This window comes from Echiichthys vipera (assembly GCF_963691815.1).
Source record: "Echiichthys vipera genome assembly, chromosome: 22".
NCBI classification, from domain to species: domain Eukaryota; kingdom Metazoa; phylum Chordata; class Actinopteri; order Perciformes; family Trachinidae; genus Echiichthys; species Echiichthys vipera.
This window is the reverse complement of record NC_139847.1, coordinates 10,622,967-10,646,173: the sequence shown is the minus strand read 5'-3', so window position 1 is coordinate 10,646,173 and position 23,207 is coordinate 10,622,967. Positions and strand designations below refer to the sequence as shown.

Genomic DNA, 23,207 nt, shown 5'->3' with positions numbered 1-23,207 from the left:
AAGTTGGTAATTTCGAGTTAATTTCCAGACTTTCCAGCCATCGCTCATGTTTTGGATCATGATATGCTTTTAGAAGCTGTCCCCTCACTGAAGGGGGCTCTACTATATATTCAAACATTGGAAAGAAAATTCCAGGGGATGTTTGGGAGGAGATATCACGCCAGTTCACACCAGTGAGATGAGGGTCATTCATTTGTGCTAAACACAGTTTCACTCAGTGCTGAGCTCACTACACCAAAGCTCGGCCTGCAAAAATGTTTGAAACAGTGTGCTCTTTGTGTGACCGGTGTCAAATTATACACGTTTGCGCCCTGTCCCTCTTTGGAAAGATTTTGGTCTGAGGTTTTCAACACATTAGTTAAGGTAACTGGGGGGAGTCTTGTTCCTAATGTTCTTACTGCTCTATTTGGTGTATTGCCCGCTCCATGTAACCAATCTTCTGCTAACAAGGACATGATAGCATTTATAGCTCTGTTGGCAAGGAGACTGATTCTGCTGAATCGGAAACCCTCAGTTCCACCTACTCACGTGAGCTGGACGTGAGTAGTAGAAGTGTTTTTTTTTTCTTAAACTGGAAACTGGGTCTGTTTGCTTGTTGTTTCGTCTGTTAAAATGTTAAACTCAACAAACAGACTTGAAAAAATAGTGCACTTGCCCAGCATTATTCAAACATATCAGATTCAAACTCTATTCAAACAATGTAATAAGCTAGTTGGTATATATGGTAGGAGAAACGGATCGCAGGCAGAACAGAAAATGAAGAAATGTACGTGACTTTATCACAGATTAGAGCTACGTTACGTCAGTAGCTACAGAAAATAGCTTTGCCGTTATGTTACATTACATGGAAGGCAATCCACGGAAGATTACTGTAATAATTGCATTAAGCACAACACAATTCCATGACTTTTCCAAAACTGTTTTCCTAACAAAAGGATCGTACTTATTCAATGAATGAAGTTTTAATTGTCCAAGTTTTTCATGATCGTGGGAGCCCTTTTTGAAATGTTCTTCCTGTCCACCGTCACTTCTATGAAGTGGACTGACAGGTGTGATTGTAGCCGGAAAAACTGGTTTTGTGAGATGACTTTAGATTGCTCTTCTTTATAGTTTTGTTTACGGTTATCGGTGTACTGAAGATTCACGGAAGATATCAGGTGTTAAAAGGTGAGCTTGACTTAAGTTTTTCTGACTCACAAACGATTAGTCCTTTAACTCATTTAAACTTCTGTGTCTGCTCAGTCAAGTAAGGTTAACATGCAGTGTAAAAGTTGTAGAACTAAGTTCTGGCTTTAAAATGCCAGAGAGAAAGAGGGAGAAAGAGGGACAGAGAGAGAGAGAGAGAGAGAGAGAGAGAGAGAGAGAGAGAGAGAGAGAGAGAGAGAGAGAGAGAGAGAGAGAGCAGACAGGTGGGGGGGCTGTGAAAGTCCCAGACCACCAGATCCTAGCCTATGACATTGTGTCTTGATGGTGATGGTGCACATACCTACAATCCATGATAATATTAACTACATTACATGTGTTTGCATTCATCTGTTTTATGAAAATTCACAAAGTATCGATTGATGTTCTAAATACAGTTTTGATTTGCCTAAATGACTCAGCATTTGCCTGTTTGCAAATGCTGAGTCATGCTTTGCTACTACCTGTTTGATCATTTCCGACAGGTGTGTTTCAACCTTTTTATTCATTCAACTAGGGGTCATAAAATGTTAACATCAAATAACGTAAAAGAAATATCCATTAGCAGGATGACATCTGGGGTTCAGAGGTATATTTTAAATTGTAGAATGTTTAACAGTAGTCAATTGGATTTTATTTATTTTATCTTATTTATTTTCACAAATCACAAACTTTCCTCAAGGGACTTTACCCTCAAACGGACTGTGCTTGATTTTAAACTGCAACTTATGCACTGTGCCCAAATGATTGTTACACTTAGAGGAAAAACTAAAATAAATTCCACTCAATTTGCCGTTCAAGTCACTCATGAGGACATTCACAATCTTCACACAATTAACTTACTGTGAGTGTTTTTATTACAATCCGCAACAAAAATGATTATTGCCCCGTTCCTAATGTCTATATTATTTCACTGATAAGAGGGAAAAAAGGAGAAGCACTTATTTTGTGTATCTCTAGGATATATATTGTTTTTATGATGAGAGGAAATAAAAATGAGAGCCTCTGTCTAAATGCATAGCGTGGATACATTTATACAAGATACATTGAGGCTTAGACCGACCCACCAGCGAGATAATGAAGGAAGAAGCAATAAATTGAAGGTTAAGTAAAAAAGATGAGTTTGGAACTGATTCAGATGTCCACAAGGAGCTTATTAGAGGAAGGGGTATGCGCGAAAAAGGCATGTTTACTTCTTTTTAACTCTGGCAACAGACAGCAGCTCTGTGTTTTGAGAGGGGAGAGTCCTGATTGCAATATAAAGCTTATCAGAGAGGTAGAAGGGGGCATGCCTATTTGCAAATTTGTAGGTCACTAAAAGCACCTTAAAATCTGATCCCACTAAGGTTAGAACTGAATTATATTTTCTATATTGTAGTTTCAAGCAGACAGAATCCAAACGATAGAATAGATTGATTCTAACTAACACATATAACAGTAAGGCGAGTTGGGTGAGTTGAAATAGTGAGCACCTGGTAAACTTCCTTCCTGATATGAAATATAATATCATGGTTACCACAGCACAAAAAAGTCAGCGGTTCAGTCATCTTATTATATTAAGCTACCATAGTCAAAACTATTTTGATGCATGGTGTTGGGGTGAACGGTTTTTTACAACAAGATAGAAGATAATAATAGCAGCATACTTCAGTATTTTATGCAGGTCAAAGTAAGTTTGGATGGAATGGGCCCTGTTAGGGTGTTTAGATCTAGTTCACACCTAATCGGATCTACAGCAATAGTGAAGTTCCAACAGGCCATAAAAGCACATGCAATAAAATTAACAATGTGCTGTGCTGCACTTAAAGTCTAACAGTAAGTGATGCCAGTGAGCCAGCATGAAAAATATCAAAGTGAACCCTGGATCAATAGGAAGGCACCTATTATTAGTTTAAAGGGGGGCCACCAATTACATGTCTTGAAATACTACATATTAGTTGTATGAAGCCATTTATCTTCAGAGGTCTTCAGAAGGAGCTTTGTGAAATCTGATAAACTACCTCAGAGGATGTCATCTGAGTCAGTTCGGGCTGAAGACTACAATGATTATTATTTCTTTTAAATCTGGGGGTGTGGAGTTAGAAAGAAGTGAGCTTTAAGCCCAGTTCAGACCAAATATATGCGTCAAGATTACTTGAAACTTGCAAATACTTCCAACGCGAAGGTCTGCAACTTTCTGAAACCCGCCAGTTCACACCAGCGAGATGAGGTAAGCTTGGTGTATCATCTCAATAGCAACGCCTCTCTGTACTTCTGTTCTGACCTCCGACTTTTCAGGCTTTTTTCGGCGCTGGAAATAATTTGTAGCATTATAAAATATTAATGAGGACAGAGGGAGTGACACAATTGCTAAAGCTGCATTTGTAGTTGTGATAAAACGGTGAAAATATCCGTTGTATTCCCTGATTCTCTGATTTATTCCCGATTAAGCCGCTCCCTCTCCTTATTTATTGTATAGCTCGCTCGACCCTCTCTCTCCATCTCTTCCTCTCTCCCTCTCGCTGATCCTCCGTCTAAGATGGCCTTTACAAACAGATGACAGTTTAGTGACTTGACAAGCGACATCTGCTACAAGTTAATTGGCCGTTGAAACAAGTGAAGTGTGTTACGCTCTAAAACCGGCTGCTGGCGATATGACAAGCTGAGTCGCAGACAACAACATCAGTCGGTTTGAGTCAAGACAAGACGGCTTAGTTCACACTGCTGAAACTTTCACCTGCAACATTTTGTTTCGTCACAAACTTTTGGTCTAAACTGGGCTTAACAGACCACTGTAGCTTGCTTGATCTCAGCTTGAGGCTGACAACTCAACTGCATTACACCTGACTTAAATGACAATGATCGAATTGCATTGAGGGTAATGCAGGCGCCAAGTCTTGACAAGGAATGTTAAAAAATGTGTGTAAAAAAAAAGATAGATCCGGTTGTATGGCCTTGATTTTGATCTTTTTTTCCTCCACTGTGAGACAATATTATAGGAGTGCAAAGCTAAATTGGTGGAGTACTCCTTTAATTAGACCTGTGCATCTCCTGCTGTGTCGTGTCGAAATGCCTCGCTTTATTTGAATTGATAACATAAAAGAAGAATACTTGTCCTCATTCTTGCAATGTCTGTTCTACACATTTAAACAGTCATTTTGCTATATTCATTTGTTGCTAAATACAAACATTATACTTTTTAATCTTGCTATACATGAACCTCTACTGAAGTCTACTGTCGGTCGTTAGGTTGGTTTCTTCATATATACCACCTAGTCATGCAAGACGTAAAAAAATAGTGATGCATATGTACAGTACCAGTGGGTGTAGGAATGGAATCTTCAACACATCATCTCATGCATTGTTGAAATTGTGTTTGTATGTTGAGTATGCTCTTGTAGGTTATGGTGTTTGGCCTCAAATAATAGAAGACAAATGCCTTTCTTTTTGTTGTCTTTTTGCTATCAGACATGCTTCCTGCTCATGGATAACCATCACTTGCCACCATGAACTGTGTTTATTTTGTAAGCCTTCTGACAGGTGAGTCAGGTAACATTGCATCAAAAGTTCCTTGACAGGATTAACTCTACATGTATAGCCAAACTGACAGAAAATCTTTTTTCAGTTTCCATAAAGTCAAGACAATATTTGAGGCAAAGAAAGGCAAAAAGAAAATCTCTTAATGTCACATTGATACTGCAGCTGTCACTTTTTATTCAGGTGATTTCAACACAGGCTGAGTCATTAGCACACCAAGCGCTGTGCTTCGCCTGCATTATAGAAAGAAGGCGTGTCCGACTAGTGTTAGTGGTCTTTCTTTCCTGGGTTCAGGCATAGTGGTGGCAAATCGCCAGGGTAAAAGAACCATACAACTGAATTTAAAAGTTAATTGCTGTCATTGTTTATGATGTAAAGCCTGTGAAAGATGAATTGCTAAGAGACTATTTGCCTTTTTCTGTCACACAGCTCTCTGTCCACCTCACTTCTGGGCCGCAGCCTCTACTGAGGTTCCTTTATTCAACTCAACAAATGCTTTGACCACTACAGTACCAGAGGTCAGGTCATATTCGCCTACACCAAAAACATGGACGTCAACAACTCCACCCATGGTGTCTGGTGTATTTACTTCAACTGAGGTAATATCATCTAGCTCAGAGAGTGCAATAACTTCAGTAACTGGAGTCAAAGGAATGATGGAGTTGATTGAGGAAATAAATGCTACATCAACAGAGGAAATTGAAAATACAGCCAATGTTTCTCACGGCACACCTGTGATTCTCGCTGAAGCTGCCCAAACCAGTCCGTTGCCTGACATGAACACAAGCCAACCAGCTTCAGAATCATCAGCGGTAAACCCTACCAATTCTCCCCCTTTCCTCTCTTTCTCATCAAATGGAGTTGAAAATTCATCTTTTGTTGGGTCTATCACTTCCACATTGACGCATAATGTCTCAGAACTGATAAATTTCTCAGCAGAAACTGTAACTGCGACAACTCTGACACTGCCAGAGTTTAGCTCACCTTTACCGAACTCAGCTGGGATGGAAAGAGTGGTATCCAGTTACACCCCTTCGGTATCAGGGCATGAAACTCCCACAGCTACAACCCTGGACAATACACACATTGCTACAGACATATTTGTGACTGTCACACCCAAGGCCTCAGACGTCACAGATCACAGCATGCCAACCAGCAATCCACAGTTATCACAAACAAATCCTATGTTAACATCTACAGCCGAATTCCAAGACGAAACAGAGATAGAGGAGCTAAATTTAACTTCAGACAAATCCAACAACGCATCTGTGACCAACACATCACTGAATTCCTCAGCTTTGATCAACTTCAAAGGCAATAATTCAAATCTGAGCCCATCTGCAACAGAACTAACTTCTGCATCCACTACTCTGAAAAAAGCCCCAAGTACAGTCAAAGTTTACACAAATTCAACCTCAAATCTCAGAACAACACCAGAAACAAGTTTACCTGAACAAAATACTTCCTTAACAAGGAGCAGCACTTCAGCTTGGCAATATATACCGTCCCCTGAAGGTGGAACTTCCTCTTCCACACATGAAACATCTGGCTATAATCAACTGAATGTCACTAAAGGGCATACTTTTAAAAACTTTCAAACCACCAAGGAACAAACCACTGAACCAATTACAACTCAGAATTCACCATTTACACTGTCAGGATCGACCACTGCGACAAATGAAATTGATTTATCTAAAATCAATGTAACAACACTATCATCTGCAACTGCTAAAGAAACTACAGCGTACATCCCAACACCAACCAAAACATCTGCAGAGACAGATTCCTTTATACAACCTAAAACATCTGAAGCAACACAAAGTACAACATTTGTAGCAACAAATTCACACGCAACACCAATACAAAATACGGTATCCATGACAATAATGTCTGTTCTAACATCAGCACAAACAACAACCTCTGTGGAAAAACAAACAACTATCACATTGTCATCGCCATCAGTGTCTACCACAACACCACCACAAACAGCCACAATGCACTCCATGACAACAACGGACAGAGCACCTTTGACAGCCGAGTCAAATAATGTGAGGGTAGAAACCACGGACACAACACCAACTCAAGCCACTAAGGAATTTGAGACTGAATCCATTTCAACACTAAAACAAAACATAGTATCCTTAATAACAGACCCAGTCACGACAACAGCAGCCACAACACCAGCTCAGACTATCGTATCAACGAGGTACCCAACAACACCAGCACAAACTAGAGCATCCTTGATAACAGCATCTAGAGTCATGCCTTTGCAATCCCTGGCATTCACACCTGTAACAACACAACTGACTTCACCACAAACTGGAACGTCTGCCACATCAGCATCAATGGCATCATGGACACATATCCCAGTAACAACAACGTCATCTATAGAAGCAACACAAAATACCGCATCCACAATAGTTCACACAGAAATACCAACACGAAATACAGCAACCGTATCTAAAGCAACAACCCCCAAAGCAATATATGTAGCATTACAATCAACTACAACACCATTACAAATCAATTCAACAACTGATCAAACGACAGAGAGATCAAAACAAAATGAAGCTGTACCCACACAATCAGTAAAAAGTACAGCATCTATCGTTTCACCACCACAAACACCAAGACAAATTACAGTTGTAACCTCCCAATCAACAACTTCAGCAGAAGCTGCATCATCTTTAACAACCACATCAGTGACTTCACATACATCAGCATCATTAACACCAGAACAAACCACAGCTGCAAGACAAACCGCTGAATCAACAGCAGTTCACAGCCCATTGACACACAGTGGATCAGTGACTACAACAACGGAAACAATGCGAACAATTGCAACAGTATTCACGGCACAAATTGTTTCCACAACCGCACCGACACGATCTATTCCACTAACAATAGAGCCGGCAACAACATCAACACAAACTACATTATCCATGATTTCACCAACACAAAGACCAACACAAATAACAGTTGTAAGCTCAGGATCAGCACAAAGTACAGAATCCGTAACAACAGAATCAGCCACATCACAAACATCAGCATCATTAACAACAGAAGATCACACAGCTGAAAGACCAAATGCCGAATCAACAGCAGTTTACAGCACAACACCAACACATAGTGAATCAGTGATTACAACATCACAAACTATGCCAACTATTGCAACAGCATTCACAACACAAACTGTATCCACAACCTCACCAACACAATCTAGTCCACTGATAATAGAATCAGAAACAACACCAATACACAGTGAGTCAGTTACGACAACAACTATAGAAACAGCATTGATAACTCAAACTAGAGGATCTTTGTCCACAAATACACCAACACAAACTATCCCACTCACAATAGAACCAACACCGACACAAAGAACAGTTGTAACCTCACAATCAGAAGGTGCGCCTGCAGCATCAGTGACTTCACAATCATCAGCACCATTAACAACAGAACCAAACACAACTACAATACAAATTGCTGAATCAACAGAAGTTCATAGCACATCGACACATAGTGGATCAGTGATTAAAACAACACAAACTACACCAACTATGCTCACAGCATTTACAGCACAAAGTGTGTCCAGAACCTCAACAACACAATCTATTCCATCCACATTAGAACCAGTCACAACACAAACAACATTAGCTGTGATTTCACCAACACAAAGACCAACACAAATAACAGTTGTAAGCTCAGGATCAGCACAAAGTACAGAATCCGTAACAACAGAATTAGCCACATCACAAACATCAGCATCATTAACAACAAAAGATCACACAGCTGAAAGACCAAATGCCGAATCAACAGCAGTTTACAGCACAACACCAACACATAGTGAATCAGTGATTACAACATCACAAACTATGCCAACTATTGCAACAGCATTCACAACACAAACTGTATCCACAACCTCACCAACACAATCTAGTCCACTGATAATAGAATCAGAAACAACACCAATACACAGTGAGTCAGTTACGACAACAACTTTAGAAACATCATTGATAACTCAAACTAGAGGATCTTTGTCCACAAATACACCAACACAAACTATCCCACTCACAATAGAACCAACACCAACACAAAGAACAGTTGTAACCTCACAATCAGAAGGTGCGCCTGCAGCATCAGTGACTTCACAAACATCAGCACCATTAACAACAGAACCAAACACAACTACAATACAAATTGCTGAATCAACAGAAGTTCATAGCACATCGACACACAGTGAATCAGTGATTAAAACAACACAAACTACACCAACTATGCTCACAGCATTTACAGCACAAAGTGTGTCCAGAACCTCAACAACACAATCTATTCCATCCACATTAGAACCAGTCACAACACAAACAACATTAGCTGTGATTTCACCAACACAAAGTATAGTTGTAATCTCAGGATCAGCCAAAAGTACAGAATCAGCATCACTAACAACACAAGATCCGGCAACTGTAAGACAAACTGCTGAATCAACAGCAATTCACAATACAATACCGACACACAGTGAACCAACACACAGTGAATCAGTGACTACAACAACACAAACTTCACCACGGATTGCAACAACATTCACAACACAAACTGTGTCCACAACCGAACCAACACAAACTATCCCACTCACAATAGAACCAACACCAACACAAAGAACAGTTGTAACCTCACAATCAGCAGCTTCAGCAGAAGGTGCACCTGCAACATCAGTGACTTCACAAACATCAGCACCACTAACAACAGAACCACACACAACTACAAGACAAACTGCTGATTCAACAGAAGTTCAAAGCACATCGACCCACAGTGAGTCAGTGACTACAACACAAACTACACCAACTATGCCCACAGCATTCACAACAAGAACTGTGTCCATAACCTCACCAACACAGTTAATTCCAACCACAATAGAATCAGCAACAACACAAACTACATTATCCATGATTTCACCAACACAAAGACCAACACAAATTACAGTTGTAACCTCAGGATCAGCACAAAGTACAGAATCTGTAACAACAGAAGCAGCCACAGCTATAATACAAACTGCTGAATCAACACCAATTCATGGCACATCAACACACAGTGAGTTAGTGACTACAACGCAAACTACACCACCTATGGCCACAGCATTCAGAACACAATCTATTCCACCCACAAAAGAACCGTCAACGACACAAACACAAACTGCATTATCCGTGATTTCACCAACACAAATTAAAGTTGTAACCTCAGGATCAGCACAAAGTACAGAATCAGCATTACTAACAACACAAGATTCAACAGCTGTAAGACAAAGTGCTGAATCCACAGCAATTCACAACGAAACACCAACACACAGTGAATCAGTGACTACAACAACACAAACTACACCACCTATTGCAACATCATTCACAACACAAACTGTGTCCACAACTGCACCAACACAATCCGTTTTGCCGACAACAGAATCAGTAGCAACACCAACACAGATTACAATTGTATCCTCACAATCAGCAGAGGGTGCACCTACAACATCAGCGACTTCACAAACATCAGCATCATTAACAACAGAATTGCACAAAGCTACAATACAAAATGCTGAATCAACAGCAGTTCACAGTACAACAACACAAAGTACACCACCTATTGCAACGGCATTCACAACACAAACTATTTCTGCAACCTTACCGACACAGTTAATTCCACCCACAATAGAATCAGCAACAACAAAAACTACATTATCTATGATATTACCAACACAAATTACAGTTGTTACCTCGCGATCAGCACAAAGTACAGAATCTATAACAACAGAATCAGCCACATCACAAACATCAGCATCATTAACAACAGAAGATCCCACAGCTGAAAGAAAAACTGCTGAATCAACAGCAGTTCACATCCAATCAACACATAGTGGCTCAGTGACTACAACAACACAAAGAACCCCACCTATTGCACCAGCATTCACAACACAAGGTGTGTCCACAGCCTCACCAACACAATCTATTCCACTCATAATAGAACCTGCAACTACACCAACACAAACTACAATATCTGTCATTTCACCTCCACAAAGATCAACGCAAAGTTTAGTTGTAACCTCAGGATCAGCAACAGCCTTCGCAACACAAACTGTGTCCACAACCGCAACGACACAATCTATTTTGCCGACAACAGAATCAGAAACAAGAGCAACAGAAATTACAATTGAAACCCCACAATCAGCAACATTAGCAGAATCTGCATCAACTTTAACAACCACATCCATGATTTCACATACACCAACATCATTAACAGAACCAACCACAGCTGCAAAACAGACTGCTGAATCAACAGCAGTTCACCGCACAAGACCGACAAACAGTGAATCAGTGATAACAATAACACAAACTACACAACCGATTGCAACAGCATTTACAACACAAACTGATTCCACAACCTTAACAACACAATCTATTCCACTCACAATAGAATCAGAAAAAACACCAACACAAACTACATTATCCGTGATTTCACCAACAAAAAGTACATATGTAACCTCAGGATCAGCACAAAGGACAGAATCAGCATTACTAACAACACAAGATCCCACAACTGTAAGACAAACTGCTGAATCAACAGCAATTCACAACACAACACCAACAAACAGTGAATCCGTGACTACAACAACACAAACTACACCACCGATTGCAACAGCATTCGCAGCACAAACTGTGTCCACAACCGCATCAACACAATCTATTCCACTCACAATAGAACCACCACCAACACAAAGAACAGCTGTAACCTCACAATCAGCAGCTTCAGCAGAAGGTGCGCCTGCAACATCAGTGACTTCACAAACATCAGCATCATTAACAACAGAACAAACCACAGCTGCAATACAAACTGCTGCATCAACAGCAGTTCATAGTACATTGACACACGGTGAATCAGTGATTACAACAGCAAAAGCAATGCCAATTATTGCAACTCAAATCACACCACAAACTGTGTCCACAACTTTAACAACACAATCTATTCCACCCACATTAGTGTCAGCAACAACACAAACTACATTATCTGTGATTTCACCAACACAAAGTACATATGTAACCTCAGGATCAGCACAAAGGACAGAATCAGCATTACTAACAACACAAGATCCCACAACTGTAAGACAAACTGCTGAATCAACAGCAATTCACAACACAACACCAACAAACAGTGAATCCGTGACTACAACAACACAAACTACACCACCGATTGCAACACCATTCGCAGCACAAACTGTGTCCACAACTGCACCAACACAATCTATTCCACTCACAACAAAATCAGAAACAACACTAAGAACAGCTGTAACCTCACAATTAGCAGCTTCTGCAGAAGGTGCGCCTGCAACATCAGTGACTTCACAAACATCAGCATCATTAACAACAGAACAACCCACAGCTGCAAGACAAACTGCTGCATCAACAGTAGTTCATAGCACATCAACACAAAGTGAATCAGTGATTACAACAACACGAACAATGCCTATTATTGCAACTCAAATCACACCACAAACTGTGTCCACAACTTTAACAACACAATCTATTCCACCCACATTAGTGTCAGCAACAACACAAACTACATTATCTGTGATTTCACCAACACAAAGTACATATGTAACCTCAGGATCAGCACAAAGGACAGAATCAGCATTACTAACAACACAAGATCCCACAACTGTAAGACAAACTGCTGAATCAACAGCAATTCACAACACAACACCAACAAACAGTGAATCCGTGACTACAACAACACAAACTACACCACCGATTGCAACACCATTCGCAGCACAAACTGTGTCCACAACTGCACCAACACAATCTATTCCACTCACAACAAAATCAGAAACAACACTAAGAACAGCTGTAACCTCACAATTAGCAGCTTCTGCAGAAGGTGCGCCTGCAACATCAGTGACTTCACAAACATCAGCATCATTAACAACAGAACAACCCACAGCTGCAAGACAAACTGCTGCATCAACAGTAGTTCATAGCACATCAACACAAAGTGAATCAGTGATTACAACAACACGAACAATGCCTATTATTGCAACTCAAATCACACCACAAACTGTGTCCACAACTTTACCAACACAATCTATTCCACCCACATTAGAGTCAGCAACAACACAAACAACATTATCTGTGATTTCACCAAGACAAACTATAGTTGTATCCTCAGGATCAGCACAAAGGACAGAATCAGCATTACTAACAACACAAGATCTCACATCTGTAAGACAAACTGCTGGATCAATGGCAATTCACAACACAACACCAACAAACAGTGAATCCGTGACTACAACAACACAAACTACACCACCGATTGCAACAGCATTTACAACACAAACTGGTTCCACAACCTTAACAACACAATCTATTCCACTCACAATAGAATCAGAAAAAACACCAACACAAACTACATTATCCGTGATTTCACCAACACAAAGTACAGATGTAACCTCAGGATCAGCACAAAGGACAGAATCAGCATTACTAACAACACAAGATCCCACAACTGTAAGACAAACTGCTGAATCAACAGCAATTCACAACACAACACCAACAAACAGTGAATCTGTGACTACAACAACACAAACTACACCACTGATTGCAACAGCATTAACAACACAAACTGTGTCCACAACTGCACCAACACAATCTATCCCACTCACAACAAAATCAGAAACAACACTAACAACAGCTGTAACCTCACAATCAGCAGCTTCCGCAGAAGGTGCGCCTGCAACATCAGTGACTTCACAAACATCAGCATCATTAACAACAGAACAACCCACAGCTGCAATACAAACTGCTGCATCAACAGTAGTTCATAGCACATCAACACAAAGTGAATCAGTGATTACAACAACACAAACAATGCCTATTATTGCAACTCAAATCACACCACAAACTGTGTCCACAACTTTACCAACACAATCTATTCCACCCACATTAAAATCAGCAACAACACAAACAACATTATCTGTTATTTCACCAAGACAAACTATAGTTGTATCCTCAGGATCAGCACAAAGGACAGAATCAGCATTACTAACAACACAAGATCTCACATCTGTAAGACAAACTGCTGGATCAACGGCAATTCACAACACAACACCAACAAACAGTGAATCAGTGACTACAACAACACAAACTACACCACCGATTGCAACAGCATTAACAACACAAACTGTGTCCACAACATCACCAATACAATCTATTCCACTCACAACAAAATCAAAAACAACACCTACACAGATTGAGTCAGTGATGACAACAACTATAGAAACAGCATTGATAACTCAAACTAGAGGATCTGTGTCCACAAATACACCAACACAAACTATCCCACTCACAATAGAACCAACACCAACACAAAGAACAGCTGTTACCTCACAATCAGCAGCTTCAGCAGAAGGGGCGCCTGCAACATCAGTGACTTCACAAAGATCAGCATCATTAACAACAGAACCACACACAGCTACAGTACAAAATGCTGAATCAACAGCAGTTCATAGCACATCGACACACAGTGAATCAGTGACTACAACAACACCAACTACACCAACTATTGCAACGGCATTCACAACAAAAAACGTGTCAGCAACCTCATCAACAGAATCTATTCCATCCACAATAGAACCAGCAGCAACACCAATGCAAACTACATTATCTATGACTTCACCAACACAAATTACAGTTGTAACCTCGCGATCAGCACAAAGTACAGAATCTGTAACAACAGAATCAGCCACATCACAAACATCAGCATCATTAACAACAGAGCCACACACAGCGGAAAGACAAACTGCTGAATCAACAGCAGTTCACAGCACAACACCAACAAAAAATGGATCAGTGACTACAACAACACAAACGACACCACCAATTGCAACAGCATTCACAAAACAAACTGTTTCCACAACCGCACCAACACAATCTATTCCACTCTCAACAAAATCAGAAACACCAACACAGAGTGAGTCAGTGATGACAACAACTATAGAAACAGCATTGATAACTCAGACTAGAGGATCTGTGGAAACAGTGTCCACAACTACACCAACAACAACACAGAATATTCAACTCACAAAAGAATCACCAGCTGTAACAGAAACTCAAAACACAGCACCAACTCACAGTAAATCAGTGATTACAACAACAAAAACGACAGCAACCATGGCAACCGCATTCACGACACAAACTAGAAGATATGTAGAAACGGTGTCCCCAGCAACACCAACAAAATCTATTTCATCTACAACTAATATCCACTTAACTACTCTTACATCTACACAGATGGCAGCGTCTATGACAACAGCATCCACAGCAAAACCAACTATATCCATGGCATCTACAGCCACATTCAACATAACAACACAAGAAACACCATACATAGGAACGACACTCACAACACCAACAGACACTGTAGTACCGACAACAAATCAACAAGACAAGGCAATATCTGTAGTAACAGAATCAACAACAACACCATTACAAATCACTGCAGCACAAACTACATCGCCTGTAACACAACCACCAACTACAACTAAGCAAACAACAGTCAGAGTAATGACACAAACTGCTGACTCAGAATCAGAAACTCCAAGACAAAGTATAGAATATATAACAACAGATTCAGTCACTTCAGCAACACCTACATCAGCCTTATTTACAACAGCACTGCTCACATCTTTAAAACAAAGCCTTGGATCAACGAGCACAGGACCAACACGCAGCAGATTAGCTACACCAACACAAAAAGCATTTACATTGCAAACTAGAGGATCGGGGGTAACCATATCCACAGCAACAGCAACGGAGCTAATTTCACCTACAATAGAAACACCAAAAACATTGACACAAAGTACACTATCCTTGTCAACACCATTGCAAAGATCAACACAAACTACAGTTATGACTACACCAGCAACAACCCAAGTAGGAGCTTCAGCATCTGAAACAAGTGCGTCAAGGAACTTTCACACAACTCCAATACACAGCACGCCTCTTATAAGCGAAAAAACATCTGTATCAACACACACTGCAGATTCTGTCACAACAGAAATAGAAACAACCACATTAATGGCAACTGAAATCACAGATCATGGTTTATATTCTCCAGCAACAACAGAGACAGCCTCTTTGTCAACAGCCTTGCTAACATTATCTACAGTGGCACCAACACAATCTAAAGCATCCATGACATCTTTTATTGAGGCTACAAAGCAACCAAGAACATCTCCAAATTCATCTGCAATAAGCACTCCTCCGCAGAGTTCAGCTTCTCCCATCACAACCAGTCCTTCGTTAAGTGGCCCTTCAAGAACTCCAACTACATCCATAAATACACAAACTTTTAGACATTCATCAGTTCCTCCCAACACATTCACCAAACTGCCAACTGATGCATCAGCATTACAAACTACAAGCACCCCTTCTGCTTCACAGACACAAGTTGTCTCATTTGTCCCCAGCAAAGCACCATCCAGCACTGCATCTACAAACCCAACACAACAGCTATCCTACACAACAACAGAGCCAATGCATTCATCTCAGACCAACAAGACTACAACTATGGAAACAACCTTGATGTCTGTATCCACAGATGGGACACCTACCCAAAGTTCAGGAATTAATACGGTTAAAAAAGAAGACAATAGCTCTTTAACGGCTACGCCAACTAACATGTCAGATGCTGCCCCTTCCACTGTGCCATCCAGCTATATGCCATCAGCTGGACTTGTGTCAGAAACCACATCATCTGACTCCCGCAAACCTGCGTCAACATTTACAAATGTTGCTACAGACTCAAGTTCCCTTCAGCCTTTGTCATTTTCCTCGGATGCACCAACCATAAATTCCGGCAAAGCCAACACAACAGAGAAGCAAGTTGATCCTAATTCTGGTCAGTTATCTGGTGGAAATACAATGTTTTTCAAATATAGCCCCAAAATTGGTGCTGTGAGGCCCCTTACCTTTGATTACCCAATTGTGAACTGGACAACACTTTCAGTGGATGCCTTCCATGCAGACCCTGAGGAGCAACACTAGACAGATGAGAACAACACAAGTGAGGTAATTACACACTTCTAAGGAATAGTTTGACATTTTGGGCAATATCTCTTTCTGTTTTCAAAAGTTAAAGGAGAAGATTAATAGTAGTATTAATTCTCATTTCTCTTTTCTTCTCATTGGCAGTCAGTGATGGTAGGCCCTTTATATATTTCACTGTATATGTGTTGGAATACATGTGCTCCAGCAATGTGCTTACTGTTTATGCCTAATACATCCACATTAACAAGGCATTAAAAAAGCCTGGATGTTGATGTTTTTAATTGCATCCAGATATTCTCTATGGTAAGTTATCTCTGTTTTTCAATTTCACAGACTCCCATATTGCCACCAGAAGTGTGAATTAGAGGTTGAAGGCTTGAAATCCTCATTTTGAGTCTGACTGATGATCACCTGGACCTACCATCAGTGAGCCACTACACACACTAAATCATTGTACAAGCCACATGCCATGGATGGTAACAACTAGGATTGTTCAAGTAAGGCAGGCACTGAATGATGGCCTTAAAGTTTCTTCCTGCATTTTTGTTGTGGTTCTGCCTGTTACACCTCCATTTCTCTTTGTCTGTGTGTCCTTTACAAAGATAACACTCAAGTCCTATATTCAAACTGATACATGAAAACACATTTATAGCTAATATAACACATGATTGAAAGATTGTTTGCTTCAGGATTCATTTCTCTGTTTTTTTTGTTATGCCAAGTGTTTGTTTCTGGGTACCATTGCCACTTAATTTTCTAACAAGGTTGTCAAAGTTGCTGTTATTTAGACATTGAGGGGACTGATGGCATTGTGTAGGTCCACTGTGACTCTGAAAATTAGAGAATACTTTTTCTTCTCTATTCTCTCTGTGTCTGAAATGATATTCAAAGTTCTTAAACAGAAGAAGAATGCCTTTACCTATGTGACTTTAATAAATACATTACCTGTGACTTGAGTTTTTTTTTAGGTTGAGTTTTGTTTATTGACTTTGTCATTCTAATGTTTTGCAGATTTTTTTGTTATCTAATCCACCTGCACAATTTAGCTATTCTTTCTGTTCTCTTTGTGTAGAATTGGTATTCAGGACTCCCAAAAAGCCATGCATAACTAATGTCTGTTATTTAAGGTTAATGCCTTTTAATGGACTTCTGAATATATATACTCATACCCAGTCAAACTGTTAAATATGTCAGTATGATCTTATTTTCCTAGGCCAGAACAAATGTTGGCTTTAAGGTATTAGGTTTGATCAAATCACCGAAAGGGCATGTATGTTGCAGTTATCCCCACCCACAAGGAAAGAATTACATTATCTGTGAATGTTCAGAACAAAGGGTGAGTCAAAGCTTAAGTAAGAGTCTGGTTACAGACATGACGTTGTTGCCTTGCCTTTTTTTACTATCATATTTTTCACATGACTTTAAATGAACTTCGAATGAGGGGTAACAAAAAATGTACAGGTGCACCAATGCACCCTGGCCAGATTTACGGTTCCATTTATTACTATTTGACAAGACAGGGTAAGTCAGCATAAAAACACAGTTTTTAGTGAATCTTAAAATGCCTTAAACATTACAGCTATCAACATCATAAGCAAAAGCATGACATTTCCACCTTAAACCCTAAAATTAAAAAAAAAAAAAACAATTATAGAGCATGAAGACTAAAAGAAAGTTCATTTTATTTTTTATACAGTTAATCACATTTAGACACGGGTCTCCTTCTTAAGGGAGACTTGGTCAACACACAACAGTAATAAAACACAAGGTTCAAATAGGACACTCATACAAAGACCAAATACAATAATAAGGACACAAGTCATACAAGTGCTATGTGAAAAGTGCCAAAGTGGTAGCTTAAAACTATCAAGAAGAACAAGGGCAGAACCCCACAGACTCTCTCACCAGATTTCTTTGAAAGTAAAGGAGGTTTCAAAAATCCCCTTGTGGAATCATGCTGGACAGCTTCAGTTTCTGCTGTAGCTTGTTTCAGGTTGATGGGGCAGAGTAGGCGAAGGCCTTTTTACCAAATTCTGTCCAGACTGAGGGGACGGAGAAAGTAATGAAGCCCTAGCAGTGTAAGCTATGGCAGCACTTTTTAAATGACATGAAAGGGGATAAATAAGTGGGAAGCAGACAAAGGATTGCTTTGTAAATTCAGTTAAAATAATGTATAGAATACAAAGTACAATGGTGTTTGAGGGGTTTACAACAGGTTATAAATCTCAGAACGGAGGGACAAACTATAGAGTATGTTGGTGGTCTTATCAAGCTTCTCACTCGGTGGTGGAAAAGAAGAAGATAGAATGTAACCAACTATGAATTTCTAATGTAAAATTTGCTAATACATTTAAAATTAATATAAAAAAATAAAAATAAGAACAATCACCACTGTGACTTGACTGGCTAAAAAAAGAAAAGAGTGCCAAGCACACAAACTCCAAATTCTAATGGAATATGTGGAAATTCACAAAATTAAGGAAAAAATATTTTTAATTTTAGCCATCAAAAACATATTATTTCATCACACAGTAAATGAATGGAAAGTATGTCATTAAGCAATAATCTTGCAGCTCTACCTGTGTAAGATACTTTATAATGACATCCTGCTAGTTCACTTGGATGGAATGCATAAACAAACTCACTCAGGACTGCTGAGTGACAATCAAACTGTCTGGGAGCTGTTTTTTTCTGTTTCCTTGTCCCATCCCCAGTGTCACAACACTTCCTTATCTTCATCAATATAGGACCTGAACAAACAGGTGGCATTGCCAGAGAGGGTAGAGGACTGTACATAAGGAGCCTCTGAATAAGTTCTAAAATTGTGCATATCTAAAAAACATCATTGCTTTGGGTAAGTACATTGTTGTGTTTATGGAAGATTTAACATTATGTTTTTACCTGTATGGGCTGAGCATCTTTTTCATAGCAGGAACAGCTGGCAGAATGTGCCTGTGTTTTAATACTGTATTTCTTATTTCTCCTGCCAGAGGTGAAAAATCTGTAGAGAAACATAAGCAAGAGTAAGGATTTTACTCAGTAAGCTCGATCTAGAATATAATCTGCTACGGAAATGTTTTTTAAATTTTATTTAATTAGATTTAATTACTAAAGTCTGCCTCTGTTTCTACAGATTAGACCCACTGGTATATCCTGAACAGGTTTTTTGGGGTGATTGCTGTCCACTCTAATAAGTGTATTATTATATTGTATATACAGGTTTATTTATTCAGTGTAAAATATGCTTCACTATAATGTATTTTTAATTGCCTTTTATGTGTTGTTTCTGCAATTCTTTGTGAAATCTTGTTTTATTAGATTTTTGTAAGGCTCATCTTATTTTGATTCCATTCAAACTATTATAAGATAAAACCTCCTTTTGCTTATGTCTCTTCATAGTGAGGTCAGAGGTCAGCGTCTGCTGGTTGTAAACCTGTTGATAGTAAAGTCTCCTTATTCAGTGCACATGTAAATACATTTGATATAGTGTTGTCCTTTAGATAATTGTGCTGGTTATCTATTTTGAAATTCTTGAGCCCTTGAGGTCTTCAGTTAGGGGTCGACCAGTGGCTGAGTGGTTAGAGCAGTCGCCCCTTGTAAAGAGGCTGAAGGTACTTGAGGCAGCGGCCGCGGGCCCCCCCACCCCATTTCCTGTCTGTCCTATCTAATAGAGGCTTGAAAACATGCCAAGAAAAATTATCTAAAAAAAAGGTACAGTTAGGGGATTTTGAAGTGGGGTTGTATGAGGTACCCACAGCAGTGCATTACTTTGTGCCATTTACTGTAGTCAATACACTGACTATGGATACGTACCTCATACAACCCCATTTCACCTTACAATGTAAAATACTTTTCATGTTGAGATTGATTTCAAGCTTCTTGAGGTAGGAAAAATGTTTGTACCATATCTTTCTTACTATTCGAGCATATTATTCAATAACATGTTTTATTCAAACTGTTTGAAAATACAATCTATTTTACAATGCAAGATTGTTTTTGTCGCAACATTTCCAATGTCCAATGTATTATTTGGCTGCCACAAACATAATCCTCTAAAGTCACTTTTGGTGAAACTTCAGTTTGATAGAAGAATGGAGATATCATGTCAGGTCAGATGAAGGAAGAGTTAGATGGGCTTCAACTACTTCAGATGAAGCTGTACTCAAACAACAGGGCAATCTCTTAACAAGAGAAACTTAGAAGATACAAGAAGTATAATGGAGCACATTGATAGCAGGCAGAATAATTACTAGATTGACGTTTATCAATGTTTCGACGCCAAGTGCGTCTTCATCATAATCAAATAGGACAAAACATCTCACTTTCTTTAACCTCACCAAATTTAGGACTGATTCAGCACAGACTGGAAAAGTTTGGAGGGGTTAAGGCTGCATAAGGGCATGGTTTTCCTTTAACAAAACTGAAAAAGTATATCATCAGTAACCACGGATATATAAATGTAAGAGCTGGCAGTAAAACAGAACATGAATACAACATATATAAATTAGAAATTGAAATGCTACCCCACTAATAAGGAATTAACTAAGCCTAAACTAGAAGAGTTGTTGGAAGATTAGGGAGGAGACAATAAACAGGGTATCCAATCATACCAAAATCCATTAAAGAGAAATATATGACTTAAGTAACCACATCTAATGCATAAATAATACATAATATTTTTCCCAAGCTATATAAGAATGTGCCACAAGTAATCTTAAACATCAATCCCCTACAAAAGAACTCGTAAGGCCTCAGTTAGCAATATCCCCAAAACATTTTTCCTAAACTTATTCTTACAAAATGTCCTAGTTTATCCTAATTGGCATAGGTAAACGCCCCGCCAATCCCCATTAAAGGGCATGAGACTGCAGCCACACAGGGATTTCAAAAGAAAAAACACAAAAGAATCTTATATCATTCGGAGTTGGAGGTACTTGCAGGAAGTGAACACCAAAAGAGTTTAGTAGCAAAAGCAGTGGATATAAAGTAACATACACACACCCCAGCCCTAAATGTTGTCTATAGCCATTTAGCTCACCTGGTACAGCATGTGCCCCAGTTGCAAAGGTTATATTCTTACTGCTGCATTGATACGAGTCCAGGCCTTCGGTGCATGTTGTCCACTATCTCTCACCTTTTCCCAGGCGGCCTTCTGTACTATCCAATTAAGGCAAAAAAATAAATAAATGCCCGAAAATTATCTTAAAAAACAAAACAAAAAATGCACCTACTTTGGGTAGTTTTAATAAAAAGACCAATTAATTTGTAAAACATTGAAAATAATTCTTTAAAAATCCTATAAATCCTATAATATTATACAAATGTATTATTGAAGAAAATGCAATAACCATCTATTTTGCACAAACATCTCAGCATTTAAAATTGCTCTTGAGTGCGACTTTAGGAGACACAGAAGTAGTCATTTGCAATAGCATAGTCCATATTCCTAGAGTGGATAGCCTTCGTGTGTTCAGCTATTCTTTGTTTAAGATGTCTTTTAGTTTGACCCACATAAACTTGCCCCCATGAGAGTTCAGGATGTATATGACATGGCTTGTTTTACTATATTACATATAGTTTATATAGTATATACAGTATTTATACAATACTATAATTTATGAAAAATTAAAAATTATGTTTATATGCTGCTTATATGAGTAAATCACTGTTCTGTCATTTTACAGGTTTAAGAGCAGACACAATGGGTGTTGGCCCAATCTTATCGATTTTACTGACAGTTATAGGTAAGTAAATTATTACTGCAATATTGTGAAGGTATTTACAGCACTCTGAAAATACATCATCTTAAAGACATCATTATCATTATATTCATTCTTCTTGCCAAAAGTTTCCATTGGGCTTGTTAATACAACAACAACAATTGGAGGATCTACATCAACTGGAGATCCATTTACGACAACTGGTGCACCTACAACAACTGGAGATTCAACTACAACTGGAGGATCAACAACAACAACTGGTGCAACAACTACAGCTGCAAGTTCACCTACAACAGGAGGCTTAGCAACAACAACAACCAGTGTGTCAACTACAACTAGTGGGTTAACAACAACTGCAGGACCAACTACGACTGGTGAGTCAACAACAACTGGTGCATCAACTGGAGGTGTGACAACAACTGGAAGTTTTACAACAACTAATGGAGCTTCAACACCTACTGGTGGATCAAGTACAACTGGTGGATTAACAACAACTGGTACAATATCAACAACAGAAGATTCAACAACTGGTGGATCAACTTCAACTGGAGATTCAACAATTGGTGGATCGACTACAACTGGAGATTCAACAAGTGAATCGACTACAACAACTGCAGGGTCTACAACTGGTGTATCAACTACAACTGGAGTTTTAACAACAACAGGTGGATCAACTATAACTGGAGATTCAACAACAACAGGA

The 23,207-nt window shown here is 39.2% G+C and overlaps 2 long non-coding RNA genes across 2 annotated transcripts; both read left to right on the top strand.

Moving 5' to 3' along the window:
• The first annotated feature begins 1,121 nt into the window (after window positions 1-1,121).
• LOC310963780 lies at window positions 1,122-17,735 on the top strand. The gene is made up of 4 exons (XR_014593707.1): window positions 1,122-1,167; window positions 4,630-4,701; window positions 5,128-16,805; window positions 17,118-17,735. It is a non-coding gene; the product is annotated as an uncharacterized lncRNA (long non-coding RNA).
• A 1,798-nt stretch (window positions 17,736-19,533) lies between these two features.
• On the top strand, window positions 19,534-22,759 carry LOC310963781. Its single transcript, XR_014593708.1, has 3 exons — window positions 19,534-19,638; window positions 22,469-22,528; window positions 22,633-22,759. It is a non-coding gene; the product is annotated as an uncharacterized lncRNA (long non-coding RNA).
• Window positions 22,760-23,207: the final 448 nt, after the last annotated feature.